Source organism: Pempheris klunzingeri, chromosome 8 (genome assembly GCF_042242105.1).
Source record: "Pempheris klunzingeri isolate RE-2024b chromosome 8, fPemKlu1.hap1, whole genome shotgun sequence".
Lineage (NCBI taxonomy): Eukaryota > Metazoa > Chordata > Actinopteri > Acropomatiformes > Pempheridae > Pempheris > Pempheris klunzingeri.
The window spans coordinates 7,909,196-7,931,461 of NC_092019.1; the positions used below are offsets into that span (position 1 = coordinate 7,909,196).

A 22,266-nucleotide genomic window follows, 5' to 3' on the forward strand; every position below is an offset into this window, starting at 1 on the left:
ACGGCACCTGAAGGCAACGCTAGTGAAACGACAAGAGACAAGTGAGAGACACAGAGGAGAGAGAGAGAGAGGGGAGAGAGAGAGAGAGAGAGAGAGAGAGAGAGAGAACCTGCACTGTTCTACAACACAAGGAGCGAGGAATTCGCCAGAGATAATAATTGTACACGATTTTCTCAGAGTTGAAGCTCGGGTCGCTATTGTCAGTCGCGGCTCTGGGAGACAGTGTGTGTCCTCTTATCTCTGCTGGATCTGCACTCTTTCTGTTTGCTTTTGGAGAGCTGCACCGCTCTTCTTCTCTCTGTGCCAGTGTTTGAGCCCGGCGGTGTTTAAACTGGTAAGGAAGTGACTGTGTGTAATCATCATTGTTTGTTATTTTGATTGTGCGTTGGTCAGACTGCTGCTGCTGCTGCTGCTGCTGCTGCTGCTGCTACAGCCTGTAGTACAATCTGTAGCTGGTAGAGACTCTGGTTTTAACCTGGTCATTTCCTCACAAGAGCGCAGAGAGGACTGCTTAAGAGAGGGGCAGCAAAGGTACATGTGCTATAACGGAGATAAGGGTCATTTTGAGGAATGTTTGACTGATAAGAGGGTGGGAGAGAGAGAGAGCCACAATAATCCCGTGATACATGTAGGGAGGGTGCTGTTTCCATTAACAGCAGTATTAAGTTCTCTAATGAACAGTCCAGCAATGTTGCAGGTGATAGAACGGTGTCATAAAGTAGCACAAGACAGCTGTAAACTTACTAACCAGCAGCAGGAGCCTGTAAGTGAGAATAATAGCTGTAACATATAGGTGACAATAGGAGGAATAATCCATAATAGGTCACAGTTGAAGTGATTTAACATTAAAGATACCTATTATAGTTATGCCATAGGAATATTATTGGATTGTCACAGTGATCCTCCCTTGAGGGGAAGGCTGGAGTAGTTATCAGAGGTAGTTATGTAAAAGCATAGTTTGCAGTAGTGAGAGAGAGAGTGTGTGTGTGTGTGTGTGTGTGTGTGTGTGTGTGTGTGTGTGTGCACGCACGTACGTGCTCGCCCCTGTGTCAAAACATGCTCACTTCCACGGTGTTTATAGTTAAAGGAATACAAATGATACAGCGGGGGGAAAAACGTAGGCGTTGCCTTATCTGGCGTTGTTGGAATTTTGTCTTTGAATACTATGTAGGGCTGACTGTGTGTTGGTGGAGCACACACACACACACACACACACACACTCACACTCACACACACGCACACACACACACACACCACTATAGTATTCCTGTGTGCATTGCTTGAGCGTACAATGTCTCTGTTAGTACGTGGTGATATAAGCGCTGTATTCAGGGTGGTATCCCTTCAGTGTTCTTGTAATAATCATTTTTTTACAAACTCACAGAGTGCATGGGATCATCAACTGAGTTGTCTCTACTTGACAGCATTTCTTCCCCCCCCCTCCTTCGATATTGACTTTCTGCGGTGTATTGCTTTTTTTCTCTTTAGTTGTTTAAAGATACAGTGTTTTCTCCTGTGGAAGGTCACACACACACACACACACACACACACACACAGAAAGAGATAGAGACAGAGACAGGGGAGCGAGGGAGGGAGAGCGTTGTTTTGCAGACAGGATTACATTGTCTCCCCCATGTCAGATTTCAGACATTATGTTAAACATTTCTTCCGCAGCCTGCAGCTCTCACTCTGTGGTTAAACCAGTAAAAACAGCACCGCACAACAACAATAAATGAACTAACTTCCCCAAATTGGCTGTTAGCTAATAAATAGTCCCTTAAAGTGCCACCTGTTCTTCACACTAATGAATAGTCTGAGGAACGTTTAATCACTGAAGCTTTAGGGAAAATGTAAATGAATACTTTTCTGAACATTTAATTGATTTCGGTGTGCTGGCAGACTTAAGCTCACACTTGTTTTTGACTTGTCTATCCAAGGCAAAACCATAAACCTAAAGCCTGGAACCCTAGCTGACGATTTCAACGTTGAAGTGTTTTTCTTAGCCAATTATGTCATGCGAGTGTCTAAACACTGTCACGTCTGAGATCACTTGTTGAGCATTGTTGAGAGAGGGAGACGAGGAACATGAGCTGTGCTTAAATGTGACATATCGTGCTTGACTATTGTGAACGTGATCCCTGAGCGTCAGAGCATGTACAGGAAAATTGTTTGTTTTCATTTTATCTCAGAGCCTGTCACAGATTTCTCATATTCACAAACCGATCCCTCTACAGCTCACACATGACTCAAGTGAAGCTTTTTCTGTTTGATTGCCTTCCACCATTGTGCCTCCTTTCATACACCGCATAAATGCTGCATACATTTGGCTTTTGTCAATAGGACTGTTTGTCTTTTGTAAGCAGCTTGTGTGCTTACTTTTCCATCCCCGTGCTTATCATGATCAAACTTTCAACTCTACCGTGACTCTTTATCTCCTCCAAAGACTGTTTTGTGAAGTTCAGCCCCCCCCACCCCCCTGCCCTTAACCCCCCCCTACCCCCCCACACACGTAATTCTTCCCGTGTATATGTGGGAGTGAAATTAGCAATTTAATTTTTTGTCTTCTGCCTTCAGAATGTGGAAGTGTTTTATTGGTGTGGTGAGAAACAATGAGGACAAGGCAGGGCTTTGTGGTGGCAGAAATGCATTTTTAACCCATGTGAATGAATGGCGCCTCACATTCCACAGCAGCAGGCCCTTTACTGAATGGCAGCACTAACTCGGCTGTTTTCATTACTCATTACTGCCTTGTGCCTTTTCACCATGGACATAGTCATTTACCTTCACCAGCTGAGAGGGGGGTCCAACACTGTAAAGACTCTGTCATGGCAGTAGCAGATCTTTTTAGGCTATATCACAGAGTTGGATATGGAGCAAACCTTTTTTTTTTTTCTTTTTTTAATTAATTGATAAGTTATTGATTCTGCTGCTTTGTCTTAAGCCACACTCACACACTGACTGCAGTCTATCTAGACGTCACCCGGAGGAGCTGCATGTGAGAACGCAAATGTCCAAATCAGTCAGGCTGGACAATAAACTGACCCTGACAGCACCCTTGCATAAAGTCTGTGTAATGTGCGACTGAGCCCACGGGTGAACGGGTCACTGCCCTGAGAATTCAGACCAAGCGAGTTTGTTTAATTGATATCAGTGCAAAAAAACTGCCATTATTACTGATGAGCCGGTAACTTCAAATGAGTGCTAGTGCTTCTCCATATCTCTGTATATGTGTTCATCATTTGAACTTCGTGAAATAAATCACTTAATGCGGGTTGAAGAATTTTCTCTTTGCCTCAATGCAATACATTTTTATAAGCAGATTTGTATTGACACTTGTTGTCAGGTAGCTACATCTCCCTGTTAGTATCTCTGTACTGTCGGCAGTGGCTTCACTGTCTAGATCTCCTTGTAGAGACCATTGATGGAAAAACTGGTTTTCTTAATGTAATACTGACAAGTGTTAGCATGGATAAAGGAAAGTGTGGATGGTTTCCAGCACCTTGTGGAATTCACATCTGGAGGAGCTCCAGAGTCGGCTAGTTAGGCAGTATATGTGCAATCGTATGTCACAGATTGAGTCCATTCAGTCCTTTTTAGTAATTGCTACCCTGCTGTGCCCCCAACTTCTTCATCTCTGCCTAAACTGCTCACGTTAGTGCTGCGTGGCTTTGAGCTAGAATGAATATGGGGAAAAAAAAGATACCAAGTCACAAGACATGTTTTTTTCTAGAGTCAGTAAGCTGAAGTCTAATGCGTCCTGTTCTTTTTGTTCTGTCTCTCGACTCTTCCTTGTTGTGCTTTAGATTGTATCAGGCCCTCCGACATGAAAACAGAGAAGTATCTGCGTCCACTGGTTTAAATAACTTTCTGTGCCATTATTGAGGTTGGATTGTGGAGAGAGGCTGCAAACAACAAGCGCAAACCCATTTTAGCAGCTGAAACAAAAAATGAAAATTTAAAAAAAAAAAAAAAAGTATAAGTCAGAGGTGCTCTTCCTCCTTTGCTGGTGGTCCACACACACATCATTTTAGCGCGAGGTCTGAGTGTCTGTTCTGTGGTGACGGCATTGATTCCCTGCTGCATGGTGGGGGTTTCCAGCCTGAAAGGGCAATCTCTCTGTGTTAGCCTAGAAACACTGAGCTCCTGGATTAAATTATAAATGAGCCCTCCATGGGAAACATATTGCTTACTTAGAGGGAATTTACATTTCCTGCGACTGTCATCCTACACATTTCCAGTTTATGGATGTGTCCATTCATCACTGCTAAACTGTTCTTGGTTTCTCATTTTCTTGAAACTTTGGTAACAGGTGGGTAGTTAATCCCTTTATTTGGGTCACACCTGTATCCTCCCCACCCATATGGATCAATCGAGTCTCAGCCAAGCCAAGCGGCACTGGCCAGGTAGTAAAGTGTGAAGCTTGATAGCTATCTAAATTAGACCCAAAGAAAATGATGTAGTAATCGGAGGATTAAGATAGGAGAGGGGTTAGAGTTGGTGGGGGGTAGGGAAGGTGCTGGCAGGGGGATTTAGGCGCAGGGCCATTTTAGCCTTCGCCCGTGGTGGTGGGGAGGGGAGGAGAGGAACAGCTCAACTGTTGCGCACGCTGATATTTTTTTATCAAAGCAGCTGATTGTTGATATTCTGTGCTGAGGTTATTATCAACAAACTTTACCCGTGCGATATAGATTCAGTTTTCACCAGAGGTCCATTGTTGCTGTGGTGGAAAACCCCTCTGAGACAGGATGCCATCATGGGACTCCAGAACTCCCCAGTAAAAGCCAGACTACATGGATATTTTCAAAGAAATTGATCATTAGAGCTCTTCTTGCAACAAAGCTGCACTTGTATCAAATAGAGGAAGTTAAGCATGTCACAATGCGCAGATTTAGATAGACCTGGTGCAGTTTATTCACATTCCAAGCCTGTGGGGGAGCGTGAAGTTCATCGGCTCTGCTGAAAGGGCAAAACAGACAAAGGGAGAAATCCTCTAAAAGGCAAACGTATGAACAGCCGATTTATTAGCATAAAGAAAAGATATTCAGACATGCAATCAAGTTAATGTCAAGTCAGTTAATTGAAAAAGAAAACTTGCTTTAATTATTTAATAATATAGCTTTATGCTGATGTTTCAGCACACCGTGCCTTTACTAATAAAAAGATGACGGTTATTTTTACATGTCCTGTCATCACCCAAAGTAACAACAGCTGCATGTGGGTGTGGAAGCAGCCCACACTAATTAGTTGCAGCAATATTCCATGTTTTCTCTCTCAATGTACATTAGAAAAGTCTAAATATTGACATCATATTTAGACACTGTCACGCATTAACACCCTAATGCAGTCAATTAGAAGTAAAGTTTGGAGCTACATTATTGAGTGTTGAAGTAAAAACAAAAGGTACACCTGCTTTACGATTACAATCATTTTAAGTCATTCAATATTGAGATCGCTCCCGGTGATGAGCACAACCTCTGCATATTTTAGTGATGAAAGAAGATGATTGCGGTTGCTGAAATATTCAGCTAGTAGTGACTCCAGTTTGGTAGAATGTACTTTGATCCAGTGTTAGCTGTAGTCAGTGTAAGTACTTCAAGAGAAAAAACACTGATTAGTAACTGATACCAAAATGTTGGTTGCTGTTCAAACACTTTTCCACAAATAGCTCCACTTACACTTTGCCTGCTCAGACTACCACAACCAAAAAATACTAGAAGTTGCACTAATTAATAATAATTTCATCAGCCGTGCGAAGGCTGGAGCCATCACTTAAATCAGAGGTGGACCACACTGAGTGGCTGATAATCTGATAATCAGGGTTGGATATCGACCCCATTTATCAGTGCAGCTCCGTTTGTATTAACTGAGGGCGCGCGGGCCTGCTGTGATGCAAGCAGCTTGGAGAGCTCCTTGTCAGTGCATAGATTTCATCAGTTGCATTGAATCGGATGTGTTGGGGTTTATACAAAAAGTAGAATCTCACTTTAGATCAAATGCAGCCGGTTTTCATGTTGATTTTCCATCTTATGTATTATTGATCATCTGATGAAGTAACAATTGCAGACACACATCGCTGAGCTGAATGTGCTGGATTCATTAGCGGCGCTTATCAGGTTTAGCTGACATAGTGATCATAGTTAATAGATTTCTGCCTGCGTCTATGAACCGACGCTTGGCATTGTTGCTGTGATTGCTGCGGGATTAAAGAAGAGAAATAAGCTTAGCTGGGAGAAATAGCCCAGAGAACCACGTGGCTGCGATCAGGGATTGAGAGAGAGGGAGAGAGAGAGAGAGAGAGAGAAGGGGAGAGCTGCCGGGGGAAGGAGCAGCACTCTTTGTCCAGCCCAGATGTCACTGTAGTAGACTACCATTATTGATCCACTGCTTTACTCACACACACACACACACACACATCCCGCATACCACAGACACGCACACATGCACTCATACCATACTAAAATAGCATAAAAATGGGGATTTAAAAAGGAGACAGAAACATCTTTTGGCATTGATTCACCCTTAATTGCCTCAATATATGTAATTCTTCATCATCATAAACAGCAATCTGATCAACGGAAAACAGGGTGTATTGCAGCAATGAACTGGACATGTGATAAAGATCAATGTATGCGTGCTTTGTTGTGTCTCACACAATGCATCACATCATGTATTTGACTAATCATTTGTAAAACCAGCTTTTCTTGCCTCTGCATTCTTTCCTACCTTGTCTATCTCGTCTATTTATCTTACTGCAAGACTGCGGACTTCATAATGGCCTTCTCCATATTTGATGGGCCACACAAACTCTGTATGTCTGCTTCGCAGGGGTGACGGCCGGGCTTGGTAGGGAGGGGACATGGCACCCAAACTTAATCCAAACTCACAGCAGCCCAGAGGGCATTAAGGGTGGGTGGGGGTTGGGTGAGCCGCTTCCTAAGCAGAGAGGCTCCTTTTTAGCATTCACCATTCTGTTCCAGTTAATAAACCCACTCTAAATGGGAATGAAAAAGTCCACGCAAAATTAAATAGGTCTGAGGTTGTACAAATATGGATTCTCTTTAAGGGTCCTTAGTAGGAAAAAAAATGCTCAGGATGCACAGAAAGTCTTGCTTTGTTTGCAGCTGTTTTAGAATAAAGGGAAGTAATTAAATTTTAGGTGGTGGTGCAGACAAATACACAGCTGTGTCACCCACACCAGGTCAAACTTTGTAAATAGAGTAATCGAAGATTTGATTGTGAGGTGATTCATGTGAAGCAGAAATACAACAGCCACAAACAGACTTCATTTGCATACTAAATACAACTTTTTTAAAAAAACAGGTAGCTATGGATAAACACAGGTATTTACAAATATTTGTTACCTTTCATTCTCACTTTAGTTTCACTTTGGTGCAAATATGTAACTGAACTTCTACCTACTCCACCCTTTTACACACACACACACACAGTTGTCTTATCTCCCTCAAGGAACAACTGTTGTTACTCCATTTGAGTATGAAAACAACTTTATATAAAACAAACGTACATGTCTGTTCTCTGCTCTCCCTCTTTAATCACTGCCCCACATTCACTACATTGTATAAGCATCATCTATTAGTCTGTAAAAGTCTTTTCTCTTTTCTTTTTTTTTTTTTTTGGTACAGAGAGAATGGAAGAGTGCACGTAGTTAGTGCAGATTGAAGGCCAGTGATGTTGCATGTCCGACCAACTCAGGGAAACAAGCTGGAAATGTCTCCAGGCTACTGCAGCTAATCATTCAGCCCACAGAGGAACTGATCGTTAGCCGCTGATGTCAGCCTAACCTTGCCACGGTGCGTTTTACTGTGTGTGCGTGTGTGTGTGTGTGTGTGTGCATGTATGGGAGAGGGGGGCACAGATGAACTGAAGTTTTGGACTTGGATCCTGTCAAAAATGTTTGTTTTTCTGATCATTACTGAGGAAATAGACATGTTTCTGTTTTTCAATGATGGGATTACAATTCACAAACACAACAATTATTCTTACAAATTCATACTCCCAAAGAACAATAAGTAAAAGTGATTGCTTGCTTTTAAATGAGCTTCACAAGACTGTCATTGACATGCTTGGATGTCACTATTGTTTTGTCCTTTTGCTGTGGGAAAAGAAAAGAAATCCTGCTCTGGCTGAGCAGACCCATTCATATGGAAGTACAGAGGGCAGTTTGCTGTCAGAAACTATTGGCTGTCTCAAAAAGAGTCAAAAGAATGAATTATACTAACAAGTGAGCACATTTATGCAATGTAAAAGCTTTATTATCAGCCAAACCTAAGAGTTTGAAAATCCAAATGTGGGCAATACTTGCGACAGAGATGCTCTGGCAGGCTGTTATACTCAGAATGCTGCTCTGTAGTGAAGGGATTGAACAGATGTTGGCAGACAGGGTATAGGGAGTAGTAGAGGACCTCTGGTGGGTTCAAGCAGGTTTCAGGGTCACTGAGGACATAGGTGAGGAGGAGGAGGAGGTGGAGGAGGAGGAGGAGGAGGGTCAGCCAGGGGCTAACTAGCTCATCCCAAATCCACATGTTGATCAGAGATACAGTTCAACTCCAAGCATGCACGTAAGACACAGGCAAGCTGGGTGCAAGCGGGTGGCAGCCATGTGCATCCATTACCTATTCTGAGGGTTTCTATTCAGCAAGAAAGCAAAGAGGGGAAACAAGTAAAAGCATACTCTTCTTCATTTCCTCTATATTTCTGTCTTCCTGTCACATGTGTGCAAAACATGGAAAAGAAAGCCTCCTACAGACAAAAATATCACAAATTCTCACCTCTCAGTCACTTCAGCGTTGTTCTGACTTGTATGTGACATATGTGACAGCTCTCAAGCGAGACCCTTATTGTCGATCGCCTCGTAGAGATTATTTTCACTTTCACCTAAAAGGCTTTCTGTCTTTTTGCAGGTCTTAGGGAGTACTATGGGTTACATTAACACGACGGACAGGAATATCTGATTGAAGTGCCCGCAGTCGAGTTGCACTGTCAGGATATCTGCAGGTCTTGGAAAGCCTTAAAAACATGAAACACTAGCTCCCTCTAAAAATAGGCATCGGAAGATATTACACCTAGAAGTTATAGACACAGACTGAAAGTGGGATTGTTGTGACAGATTGTTTCACTCAGAACCATCAGACCAATAGAAAGCACCATTACTACTGCAAGCTACCATTTTTTTTTAATGGTTAATCCTTCTATCCATTTTATGCACATTAATTAATTGATTAATTAATTAATTAATTGTATCACTAGAAATGGTTGCTATATATTGCTGTGAACTACTTAAAAAGCATGACATAATAATAAACAATACTAGGCCATGTCATCCCTATTGATACCTTTGACTCTGCCGAATTGATTTTGTCCATTGCGAATGAAACAATGCTGCGGAAGTGCAATGTTAAATTTGTGCAGTACCCTTTTAAATCTCCTCTTTTTGTGCATGTGTTTTATGCATTATTGATTTGCCTGTATTTAATAGTGTCTAAACCTGATTACTTGTTATATTCACCCCAGTGTATTTACCCTGTTGAGAGCAGAAGCACCAGATTTTTACCTCATCTGGATTTGTGCTTTCTCGTTATGTTTCCTGGGCTACTGTTTTGCTGCTAACCTCAGTTCCCAGCTGCCTCTCTGTCTGTCTGTTGCTCGGGGCCTTGCAGTCAACTACACAGGGAAGAAGAGACCAAAGACAGGGAGCTTTTTAGTACCCCTCCCTCCCCACCACAACACACACAACCCCACCGCCCCACATCCACCAGCAGCAGCAGCACCACCACCACCTTTTTCCATTGGCTCTTGATGTTTTGTAAAGAATCCCCCAGCACACTCACAGCCTCCCCTCAGCTACCCCCCTGGCCTCAGTGCCCTGTTTCCACATTGTATCCAGATGTGAGGAGGATAGTTGAGGGGAGGAAGGTAGGGGCCCCTGGTACTGCCCCCCTCCACCCACAACCATCCCACCTAAACACATCCCCATACTTGAGGTTTTCTAGTGTTATCAGCTCAGAAGTATAAAGACATGATAGAGACCTGCAGAGTAGACATCCCACTTTCATTGCATTCACACATTAGATTTTCTTTTCAATATTCCATTTGAGTTGCGCACAAACATCGATACACAGCATGATCTACTGTATTATTCAAGTGACTGCTTATGTTTTTTTTTCTGTTAAACTAAAACCATAGAGATGAAAATCTGTTGCTCTTGAGGCTGACTGGCTGTGATCATCTAATCCCTGGCCGTAGAACTCTATTTAAAGAGCATAGCCGCTAATCCCATCAGATTATACCTGACCAACTCCACAAAATCACCCAATTTATAGTCTTAAGAATGGCCACAAAAGGCTCCCTTCCCTAAAAACACAAACCCCAATAAATCACATAGAAGAATCTGACCCATTTATGGAGTCATAATCTCATACTTAGTCTCAAACAGAGAGGCAGGTCTAACCGTGGCCTGCGCTCCTCATCTAGAAAAAACTAAAAAAGAAAAAAGGTTGCATTTTTATGACAGTAAATGTGTTACACTGAACCGTCTTAATCTGAGAGTGCAGGTGCTATGGGTGCACCATCACTTTTTTTTATTTAAGGTTGTAGCTCGCTGTTGTTCCGATATGACTACTTTTAAATGCATATTGAATTTTCACAGCGAGGTTTCAGCAAGGAGTCCCACAGGCAGTTGGTATGCTTAGGTTTAAATACCTGGACAGCAGGCTCCACAGGCATCATTGTCCCAGATAGATCTGATACATACCTGTATGTTTCAGGATTTTTGAAGGCCTGTGCTGCCAACTCTTCAATTAAACCAGCCGAGTATGTTGTTCCAAATTTCAGTATCTTTTAAAAGTGCCTTTTTTTCCCTCATAAAACCTTTTGAGGAATTCCAAATGGTCATTGTGGAAAAGCCCCTGAAACTCTTTTCATACAATGAAACTATATTAAAACAAATTCTACTACCACCTGTATGGGACCAATTCAAAATATCTCATCAGAATCACTTCAGCAAGTCTGGTGTTGATTAATTCTTTAATAAAAATGTAATGAGTTAAGATGCCTCATAGCAACAATACAATGATCTGCAGTAAAGGGGCGATTATCATCTTGTTGTAACAATCAGTCTCTTGTGTTCGCTGTGTTACACAAGTTTAGCTCATAATTGCTGCTCTTGATTCAGTACTTACAGTGGAACTCCTTCTGACCCTTTGAATATCGATGGCTGTCACCGTCTCTTTGTTTTTGCTTTGTAAGATAAAGCTTTGTGTTTTCCTCAGTTCCCTCACTCCACTATTTCATTTTCTTATCTTCGATTCATACAAATACATGCAAGTTAACCAGAGCACTCTCTCTCTCTCTCTCTCTCTCTCTCTCTCTCTCTCTTTGTGTGTGTGTCCAGGAGTGAGTTGTCTCCATTTTTAGTAACCCATCCTGCAGTCTTTGAGCCTGGGCTTGGCACGGTGTGTTGTGTAAAGCTGTCCACTGGTGCGATGTGGAGAGAATGACAGTGCACGTAATCCTCTGTCACTTATTTCTTGTGTAACAGGCGTGTTGGTTTTTGGCGGTTACCGATTGGCCGGTTGGCTGTCTTAATGGTTGTTTGGCTGCCTGGCTGATGCAGGCAACTCCCGTTGGAAGTGTCTGATCTCTCCAGGGAAAGCTGCGCAAACACGACTGCTTGATGCAACATTTGCTTTCTCCTCTATTACCCTCTGTTGCCCCTCCAATTAACATCCCACAATGGAGCTGATATTCTGTGATGACTATGTACGATTTTAAATGAATTTGAATTGACGCAATGAATGATACTCTCACCACAAGTATCTGAAGTTTACAACTAATTGTAAGAGAGTGTTTTTGAAAGAGTTCAGACGTAGTAGGTTGTCTCATCATATTCTAACTGCATTCAAATGTAGGCATTTATCTCCTCCCTCTCTGTATGCAAGGGCTTCCAGCCAGCATTTTACAGTTAGGTCAGTCCTTAATATCAGGGTCAGTCCCAGAATGACTATTACCAATTGATTATTGGTGTCTAAGTAACTAACACAGAAGCTTTGTTCTACATTGTACATGTTATAAAATAGAGAGCCTATTGTGTCCCACAGAAATACTGATAAACCCTGTGCGAGACTTTTACTGCGCATTATGCCTCCTTCTGGCATTGCACCTTCAAAATAAGAGCTCAAGTAATGCCACACCATTGAGAAAATACCTGTGAAATTACTAAACATGAAAAACAACACATTGTTTGAGTATGTTACACCAAACTAAAGCTAATTTACACAATAAATATAAAGTCTGAAAACCTATTATAATGTTTCCAAAAGTGTTTTTAGGTCCTAAAAGCAAAGGAGTGTAGTGTGCAATTCATATACACACTGATTGCACAGCGTTCCCTGGCATATGAAGGACAGTTTGCTTCATTTAAAATAAAAACTTTAAGTGGGAAAACTCAGAAGGTTTACTTGACAGCAATTTGTTGCCATTAATATCCCACTGACATTATGCAGCCCATTAGCGGACAGGCTGTCAGCCTGGCATTCGTGCCACTGCAGGTGCTGCATGATTCCAGATGTCGATCTTTTAAATCCACTACTGTTTATACACAGCAACTGGTGCAGATCAGGTGGTGCCAGGGAGTTTATTGCAAACAGGCGGGTTGAAGAATGTTGCTTGTTTACCGACAGGATGCTGCGATCTGGTTTTCTTAAGCCCACCTGCACCAGAAGGGACAGTCAACCAGACAAATGGCTGATTCAGCTATGTAAGGGAGTTTTGTGTTTTCAATCATCTTTCTTGAATGTAATTCACTTTGTCATACAAGTCATATTTTCCTATTTTGAACTTTATGTATGTCGGCTATGTAGGTGTGTTCATTCTTTGTCATGTTTTACAAGGAAACACTTCAAACCGCAGCCGACGTCATTTTTAGAAGCTGCTTTCATGAAATTTGCTTTTCCAGTCAAAACCCTGGAGACAGCTGTTTTCAGCCATTATAGACACTGATAGAATTAGGGTTGTTTTTTTTTACTGGTACTTGTGCACAGAAATTGGAACTGCCAACTCTTCAGTGGGAGATTTCTTTGACTTTTAATGTTTTTAAACTGAAACATCTGTCAAAACAGAGGAAAAAGTAACTCAAACTTTCTTGAGAACTCACCGTTTCCCACACACAGCCAACCACCCTTGCACAAACACACCTACACACAAACCTGATGAATACACACACATGCTGTGCATACTGTTGCGCACACACACCTACATTTGTGCCATGTAGTGTAAGTTGATTGGGGGGTGAGGGGGTTAGAGTGTAATTATACTAGCAGATTGTCTATGTAGGACTACTGGATGAATGTTGAGAGAGTGGATTCTGGATAATTTCCTGTGCTGTGGTTACACTGCAAAGGATATCTGTCATAATAAGCCGTGTAGTCTGGTAGTGACTGTTAAAATCATGCCTCTTATAAGAAAGTTTGACTGATAAAACACCAGACGGAACTAATATCCAGAAAAGTGTTTTTCTCGCATCTTCAGAGTGTTTTTCTCGCATCCTCTCATCAGACAGCGGTGATCAATAGACCAAATTCCTAAAAAGTCAGAGAACTCCTGTATAATGGACATTTTCTGCAGTGTACAGCCCGCGGCCTACATTTCTCTGTCTTTCTCTCTCTCTCTGTCTGCTTCGATCTCTCACATCTCCCTCTCTCCCTCCCTCTCAGTCAGCTCTTATTATCCCAATCTATCTCCTGCCGTGACTTTACATCACTATTTACCACTTATCTTCCCTCTGCTGCCCTCCCTCTCATTATTTGCTCTGCCTTTTCTACTCTCCTTGACATGCATCTCTCTCCCTCACTCTTCAGATGCTGCCTTGTTTTCCTCAGCATTAGTTTAGAGTTTTTCCACTGGGTGGGTTAACAAGCCGGCATGATTTCATCAATGTGAATCAGTCAGCCTGATAAGACGTGACCCAGATGGGATCTCCGGCTCTTTTTATACAGCCATCCATCACAACCACGTAGCCACATAAGCTCTCTCTCACGGTAATGCCTGTCAGCCTGCGTATGAAAGAAATGTGTCATGCAGCTTCAGCGCACTCTAGAAAAAAAACCCTGTCCCATACAAAAGCCCAACAACGTTTGTTATTCTCATCTAGCAGCCCCAGTTCCTGTGTGGTGCTTCTTTTTTTTTATTATTATTATTTTTGGCTTTGAAATCCTGGGCAGATGTTTCAGCACACACACTTGCTTGCACACACACACACAAATAAAAACACTCCTAGAATATTCCTTTAGGGACTCATGATGGTCAATAATGAGTTTATGGGAATCTTATTGAACTTTGTGGAATTTTTTATGTACAGATTTCTCACTTTCATCTTATTATAATAATCCCACTGGGGCTCAAAGTAGGTCTGTAGGACTTAATAGTGAATTTAAAGGCAACTTATTAGAGTGGATGCGAAAAGCTTATTTTGTTGTATCTCTTTTAATAGAATAATTTGACATTTTGGGAAATACAGTTCACTCTCTTGCAGAGAGCTGGGAAAAGATTGATGTCACTCTCACATCTGTACAGTAAATATGAAGCTATCACCAGCAGCCTGCGATCTTAGCTTAGCATAAAGGCTGGAAACATAGGGAATCAGCTAGCCTGGCTCAGTTTGAAATGAAAAAAATCCACCTACCAAACCCTTTAAAGCTCTCTAATTAAGAAAGTATCTCATTTGTTCCCTGCACAAAGTTTAAAATCAAAATGTTGTGGTTGTACAGCAATGCCCAGCCAAGACGAATTATGTCCTGGCTGGGCATTATTGTTGATATTAATGGTGCTGATGTAGTTCGGTTAGATTTAGTTTAGTTTAGGCTCACTTATGATAATCCTATAAAGATTAACATTGTCTGTGTGGTATCCAAAGCACTGCTTTGTGCTTTTTTGTGGTATCACACACATTCGCACACACACACAGAGGGTGCAGTACTGAAATTGGAATTTATCCACAGGTTACTTTGTTTGGAGTTGTACTTCTTTATAATGTGTATGTGTGTTTTTTTGGTGTGTTTTAGAGCAGTGAACCACCTCGCAACAACAACAACTGCCTGTTGGAGCCCACACATTCTCTCTGTAGTAGAGCCATCAGGAGATTTCTGTGGAAACCCTCCCATTCTGCCTGCTAGTGTGTGTGTGTGTGTGATTATGTGTGATTGTGTGTGCATGTGTGTGTGTGTGTGTGATTGTGTGTGATTGTGTGTGCATGTGTGTGTGTGTGTGTGATTGTGTGAAGGCGGTAAGGAAGAGTCAAAAGCAGATCTGTTGCCCTGTTATGTTCCTCTTGACAACTCATACAGGATGTGTTCTTCAGATTTTGCCTCAAGGTAAAGACAGGTTTGAAAATACAGCACAAGACAGCAAGTAGCAAAAACAAGTAACCAAGTAAATGAGTAGTCAAAGAAAATTCAAACAGACACAGGTCTTCTGTACGTATTCATACACACAGAAAAAGCTGCCAGAGTGCCCATGCAACACATCAGCGTGGACGTCTGTTCCTAAAAGCACACATTGATGGTCAAATTAGCTGTTAAGGAATGAGTTGACACCAGAGTCCTTTCTTATGTAAAACACTGGCCTGTCAGCTCCATGCAAGTACATTTTAAATATTGTGTTGAATAGCATGTAACTTGAAGTATTAGCTAGTGGAATGAATTTTGGATCTTAGAATAAATTGTTGATTTTGATTATGAGCATTTTCAGGATGACTGACAAGTCAATTTCCTGTAAACCCTCTAAAAGGTTGAACTGCGTTTTTTCCCTCTTTTAGCCAGCTGGTGCCGTGAGTGTAGGACACAGGGCTCTCACATCAGACTTGCTGTGTGAAATGACAACTGTCTGCGGAAGATTTTATCAGCTCTGGCTTATTAATGTTAATATTATGAGTCAGCCAAATTACAAAATGAAATTCTTGGCTGTTGTTTTATTAATGTTCGTGCTGCCGTCTGAGACCAAAGATGCACATTTATGCAGAACAATATGATTACTTTGAAATGTATCCTCCGTGTTGCTTAAGAACACTTTGGCAGGTAATCAAATCAATTTCAACACGCTGCGTGTGAGAGTGATGTGCACGCGTGTGTGTGGGTGTATGTGTGAGTGTGTGTGTGTGTGTGTGTGTGTGTGTGTGTGTGTGTGTGTTCACTCCCTAACCACTGGGCCATCTTGCCGCTGCGAGCAGCAAAATAAAACGGTTATATCAGAAAGTGTGACAGTGTGAAAGACTGGTGGCCAGCTTTGAGGTCACCAGTCTAATTACACTTCAGAGAGACTGATTTAGGTCCAGTTGCAGAGGTTGTTCGGGGCTGCAGACGGATGGAGGCACGCAGGGGAAGAGGAGGGAGAAGGCAGGGAGAGCTGCGAGAAGAGTGGACAGTTAGGCATGGAGTGAAAAGGGATGGAGGAGTTTCAATTTAGATTTAAATCGAACACTATTACCACGAGTGCCTCTTCTGTTTTCCCCACTATTACACAAACAAGTTGCAGTGGTGCTTGTTTTACCTCGGCTCTGTTTCTGCGCCATCCTGCTCCAGCCCATACTGCCTCTCCATGCTTTTAATGTCAGTGTGAGGGACTCTGTTGACAGAAAGAAACTGGCCTTGCAGACATTCACATGGACAGAGAACAATGTAGCATCTGAACTGTGTTCAAGCACAGTTGTAACTTTGCAAAAGACCTGTTTATGTTTGTGTACAGAACGTGAGCATTAGAGTGGTCTTAAATGTCTTACATCTTCTTAAATCCTTGTAAGGCAAATGAACAAGATCCTGTTACATAAGGATATTTTTATCATCCTCGTCTATTAGTATAGGATTAAGATTTAGGTTTATCGTTAGATTAAGGTCTAGGTCAGGGTTAAAGTTAGGTTTAGGGTTTGGAAGTGAATGATTAAAACCAGCAGTCCTGCACAAGAAGTGTTTATGCAGTAAGCATAGCTATTGTTTGCGAACTCAGAGATAGTTTAGATCATGTAATGATAGTTTAGTCTGCGTGGCTCGGTGACAGTAGATCTCAGTGTGCGTTTGTGTGTATGTGCGAGGAATGCTGCTGTTGCCGCAGGAGGAGGAGGGGAAGGGGGGGGGGTCTATGGGCAGGAGCACCCAGGGGTTAACGAGCGGTGTGAGAAAAACAGGCAGAGTTTGAGAAGGAGGGGGAGGGAAACACACACACACACACACACACACACACACACACGGTCCCAGAGGAAGTTGAAGATGGTTGGACCCATGAGAGCATGCAGTTCTTGTTGGCTTGGAACACAGCTAGATTATAGAAGCAGGTAACACTCCTCGTTGATCCGTTTAGTTTTAAAGAGTAGACAATACCCAAAATGCAATTTCCTGATATTCTAATTTTAACAGATAAAGGCACAGCTCAGTTCTGGAAACGGTGCCAGGTTGCTTTTTTCTACTCACACGGTGCAGCAGTCAAAGCAGACCAGACTTATTGAAAACCAATCAGTCTAAAAAGGTGGCTGGCTCCATCAAATTCCCTTCACTTCCAACAAAATGTTTTGTTAGTGTGTAGTGTACTCTGCAGTGTACTCTATAGGCCTGAGAACCGTCCCCTTCTCCTCCTGACCCGTCCAGTAATCCCACTAGCATGGGCCGGTCACCAAAATGTGACATGACAGTATTGACCCAAACACCTGCCACTTCCTACACACACACACACACACACATATACACACAGACCCAGTGGACTCTTTTCTATCCAAAAGCCCTTCTCACGCAAATAGAGTGGGCAGGCAGGATCCCCACTCAGCCTATTTATCAGAGGAGGGGGGGTTTGAGACGGGACAGACAGCGTGGACCCCCTCTTTTGTTCTGGCTGGGTTTAAGGGCTGGGGGGGCAGGGACAGGACTAGGGATAGGATGGGAATTGGAGACCCCAACAATGCCACAAAGCCCCCCACTGCTCTTCCTGCTTATGAGCATGACCTGCTCTGACAGACCAGAGACCGACCCTGACCAGAGACAAACTAGACCGAAACTATAACATAACTCCATCCAAATTGGTTGTAAATCAAACTTAAAGTGGTCCTGGGTCAGACCTAAAATGGAGTCAAACTGGACAGGAGTCACATCAGTCAAACCAGAGCCAAACTATGACAAATTTGCTCTTGACTGAGATACCTGCATTGTACAGTTTGTGAATATAGACATGATCTAATGCTGTGAGGCGTTAACCATGTGTATAATTGGGTTTTTCTACCCAGAGCCAGACAGCACAAATGAACCAAACTAGAACATCAGTCACAGTTAAGTCAAAACTGGAGTTAAAATGCAGTCCAAATAAAGTGGGGAAAAAACAAACAGTCAATGAGCTGCCAGTCAAGTTTAACTAAAGTCACTTTTGGACAGAGTCAGAATAGACCTAAATCAGGGAGCATCCAGTACAAAACTGGATCAGAACTGACTAAAAAGCACAGCTGCACCACATCCATCTGCATTTAGTCTCTACAGGACTGGCCCATGTAGCTTGCACACACAAACACACAAATGCATACACCAGATGTGGTTATTTGTCGCTATGTGAGTAATGTAAATGAATCCTGGAATGAGCACATACATTTGGACAGTGTAGTAATAACAAGTATTTTTAAAAAGTATGTCATTTGCATATATATATATATATATGCACACAGTTTTGAAATTGTTTTTGTCGTTTATAGCTTTCATATACCCACATAGTGAAAAGAAGAGAAGAACGTTTACGTTTACCACTTTCAGTTACACGTTACACACAGTTATGCCGTGATGAGTTATATATATATATAACACTCTCTCTCTCTCTCTCTCTCTCTCTCTCTCTCTCTCTCTCTATATATATATATATATATATATATATATATGGTACTGTACTGACTCTACAGTAGGTCTACTTAACAGCAGTTGATGCAGAACTTTGACTGTCAACCACAAAGTTTGCAAAAAGCTTTTTGTTCCACAGCTGACACATTTGTCACCCTAAAAATGTCCTAAAGCTCCAGCATGTACGTGTGTGTGTGTGTGTGTGTGTGTGTGTGTGTGTGTGTGTGTGTGTGTGTGTGTGTGTGTGTGCGTGCGCGCGTGCGTGTGTGTGTGTGCGCGCATCCAGCTGTGCTTTACCCCTCTCCCTCTTCATCGTGGAGCTTGCAGCAGACCTCTTTGTCTGCCGGTTTAGAGCAGGGTGTGAGGTGAAGAGCAGTTTGTTCATAATGGATTATTGATTGGTCTGAGAATACACTGGCTCTGCACTGTGTGTGTGTGTGTGTGTGTGTATGAGTGTGTGTGAGTGTGTGTGTTTAAAACTCCATACCATCCCCTCTGTCCCACTCTGAGCACTGAATGTCTCCACTTTATGAGCAACTGTACAGAGGATAGCAAAGTTTTTTTTGTAAAGTGCTCTCTGTATGTTATGCTCCATGAAGCTGTGTGTGTGCGTGTGTGTGTGTGTGTGTGTGTACGTGTGTGTGTGTCTGAGCAGCTCTCTGTATGGGCTGTTAAGCTCTCAATGCAGCCTGTATGAAACAGTGTTAAAAGCCCACAGTGTGCACATACAGACTTTCAAAAGATGTGTGTGGACAACATAAAAAGCCCCCTCTGTTTTGCTTCTTGATTCCTCAATTTCCCTGCATGTATGCGTGGGTGTGTGTGTGCATTCAAACAAGAGGTCCACTCTTTATTTTTACCCCACTGTGTATTTTTTCTTAACCTCAAATGCTCGTCTCTGTGCTGGTGTGTGGGAGGGAAACAGATCCCATCACGGCTGAAGGATGTCCCACACGAGAACGACCTACGGTCATTATCAGTGATAAGGTGACAGTGTGAGTGAGTCAGTGTGTTATGAAAGCCAATCTCCGCACCCCTGGGTGCAGGAGATTTGTGTCATGGCTGCCCCTGAGATGATTGCTATGATGAAGGTGCATCCTGGCCAGATGACAGTGTTCTCTATCACAGAGGAGCAAAACAGTGAGGCTTGGCACCTTCTGCTAAACCTTTGTATGAGGCTTTGTTAAGATGCAGCACTCTTTAAATAGTAGACTGCAGTAGCTCTATTTTTTAACCAAATATGAAATACTTTTTTTATATTATTGCACCAAATGTGTTGTGCAAGCTGAATTTATGGCCTCTAGAGGGAGCAACAGAGCAGGTTGCAATAATTAGTGATACAGAAAAACTCAAACAGACCACTTAGTTCAGAACTAGATTATTTTCCACCTCATCTTGTGGACAGAGTTATTTCACTTAGAGAGTCAGAAAGACCTCTAATAAACATCAAACATTTCTACAGAGCAGACCTAGTCATTGTATCTTAGTAGAATTGATATTAAATTTACTTTTTAAGTTAAAAATCTGGCTTTGTAGCAGTACTAATGCATGAAAAGGAATATAAAAGAAAGAAAATATAAAAGATAAAACCTTCCAGCTGCAAGCAGGTTCTCTGCTGGCCTGCACACACAGTTTGACACTGTTTGTTTCAATATTCACTCCAGATGTGAACCTCAAGAGTCTCAGGAACAGAAATAGCCAGGCTGCTCTGAAAAGGTCGTGCATGGATGGGAAAATAAGAGTAGATTTCCTCCTCTTGCCGGACCTCAGCTGCTAAGGTTCAGCGTTCAGAAAGCAGAATAGCAGAGGTTGAGCATGCAAGGAAGAAGGAAGAACAGTTTGTTTTTGTTTTACACAGCAGTCATTATCAGCTGAGTGTGGGCCTCCACTCACTGCCAGTGACTCATGGTAGGGCGGCTTAAGTGTCCATTAATGGCATGTCTGATATCAGACCAACGACGTTCCCGACCAGCGTGAGAGTGGTCTGAAGTATTTAAGGGTTATGATTTTCTTACAATAAAAAAGACAGCTTGTGTTTCCAGCAGAATACATCATTCAGCACACTTAACTCAGAGATGAAACACCTATTTCAGGTACAATTTCAGCTCCACATTATCTCCAGTCTTATTAATCCTTGTGTGTGTGTCTGTGTGCGAGAGGTTAATTAGCTGGAGGATGTCAATGTCAGTCAAGATTTAAAAGTGGACTGCTCTTGTTAGCTTCAGGAAGACACTGTATCCATTTATTGTACCACATTGGCCTTAAACAGAGCTTTGAAGCCCCTTTTCTTTTTATGACTTTGATGATCGGTAATCTTGTCCGTCTCTCCTGGACAGTTTCTCCATCGTTAAACCAATTTGTCATTTTTTCCCTCCTTTGCACGTATGGTGAAGAGCCTGCATTGTTTCCCTTCTGGTGGCTAATCTTATTACATTTCAATTTGCACATGCGACTGTCTGGTGGATGACAGGCTTACTGTTGAATAGCCTCAACCCCCCAAGGTCTCCTGACCCCCAATCAGCAAGGCCATTTAATAGGAAATAAGATTATTATCCTCTGTTTTTAGCGCCAGAACTGAAAAAGATACTAAGTATTAATGAGTAACACTAGGATGTGGAGACAGAGAGCAGATGGAACAGATGGGGAGGAGAACTACAGTGAATGGATAGATGGGGATGGCTTTGTTTTTCTTATTTTGCTGCTTTATGTCTGTATGCCATCACCTGATTGTCTATCATGTCATGTGTTGGATGTAATTCCCTCAAGCTCTGTAGTTGCGCATTTAAGTGGAGTCAAGTTTATGACTCTTTTCCTTTTCAGTAAAACCTGAAATTTGCTCTTTAAGATTAATTCAGTCAGATTTGTTTATACTTCAAAAGCACTTTGTGAATATGTTATGTAAAGAATAGAAATAAGTCCTATCAAACACTGTGTGAATTTAAAAGTGTATAACATTAAAAATCAATATGGTGCTATATAGTGCTGAAATAAGGTACAGGTACAAATTTACCATGGTAACATTTAACATTTAACATTTGCTAATTAGCACTAAGCACAAAGTACAGCTGAGGCTGATGTAATGTCATTAGTTTTGCAGGTATTTAGTCATAAAGCAATACATTGAACAGACTGAAATTTTTACCTGATGATGTCTCTAGAAGAAAAGTCAGGTGGTCACCAAAGTGGGCAGTAATGTCTGCACCAAACAGCCGAGCCAATCTATCCCATATTTGTTCAGGCAGTTTGCTCAAAAACCACAAACGTGAACCTTGCAGTGGTGCAGGAGGATAAGAAGGGTTCAAGTCTTTGGGATCCATCCTGTCGACCTGTGAATGCCAAATCTTGTGTCAATAATAAGTAGATATATTAAAACTTTGACCTGCTGGTGACACCG

General features: G+C 42.1%; 1 protein-coding gene across 2 annotated transcripts in view; it reads left to right on the forward strand.

Moving 5' to 3' along the window:
• Positions 1-252: 252 nt before the first annotated feature.
• The window catches only part of LOC139205837 (zinc finger protein 516-like), a 41,560-nt gene continuing 19,546 nt past the window's right edge, over positions 253-22,266 (forward strand). For both annotated transcript variants that reach the window (XM_070836166.1, XM_070836167.1), the window contains exon 1: positions 253-334. The gene's annotated coding sequence lies outside the window, so the exon portion shown is untranslated. The remainder of the gene's footprint in view (positions 335-22,266) is intronic.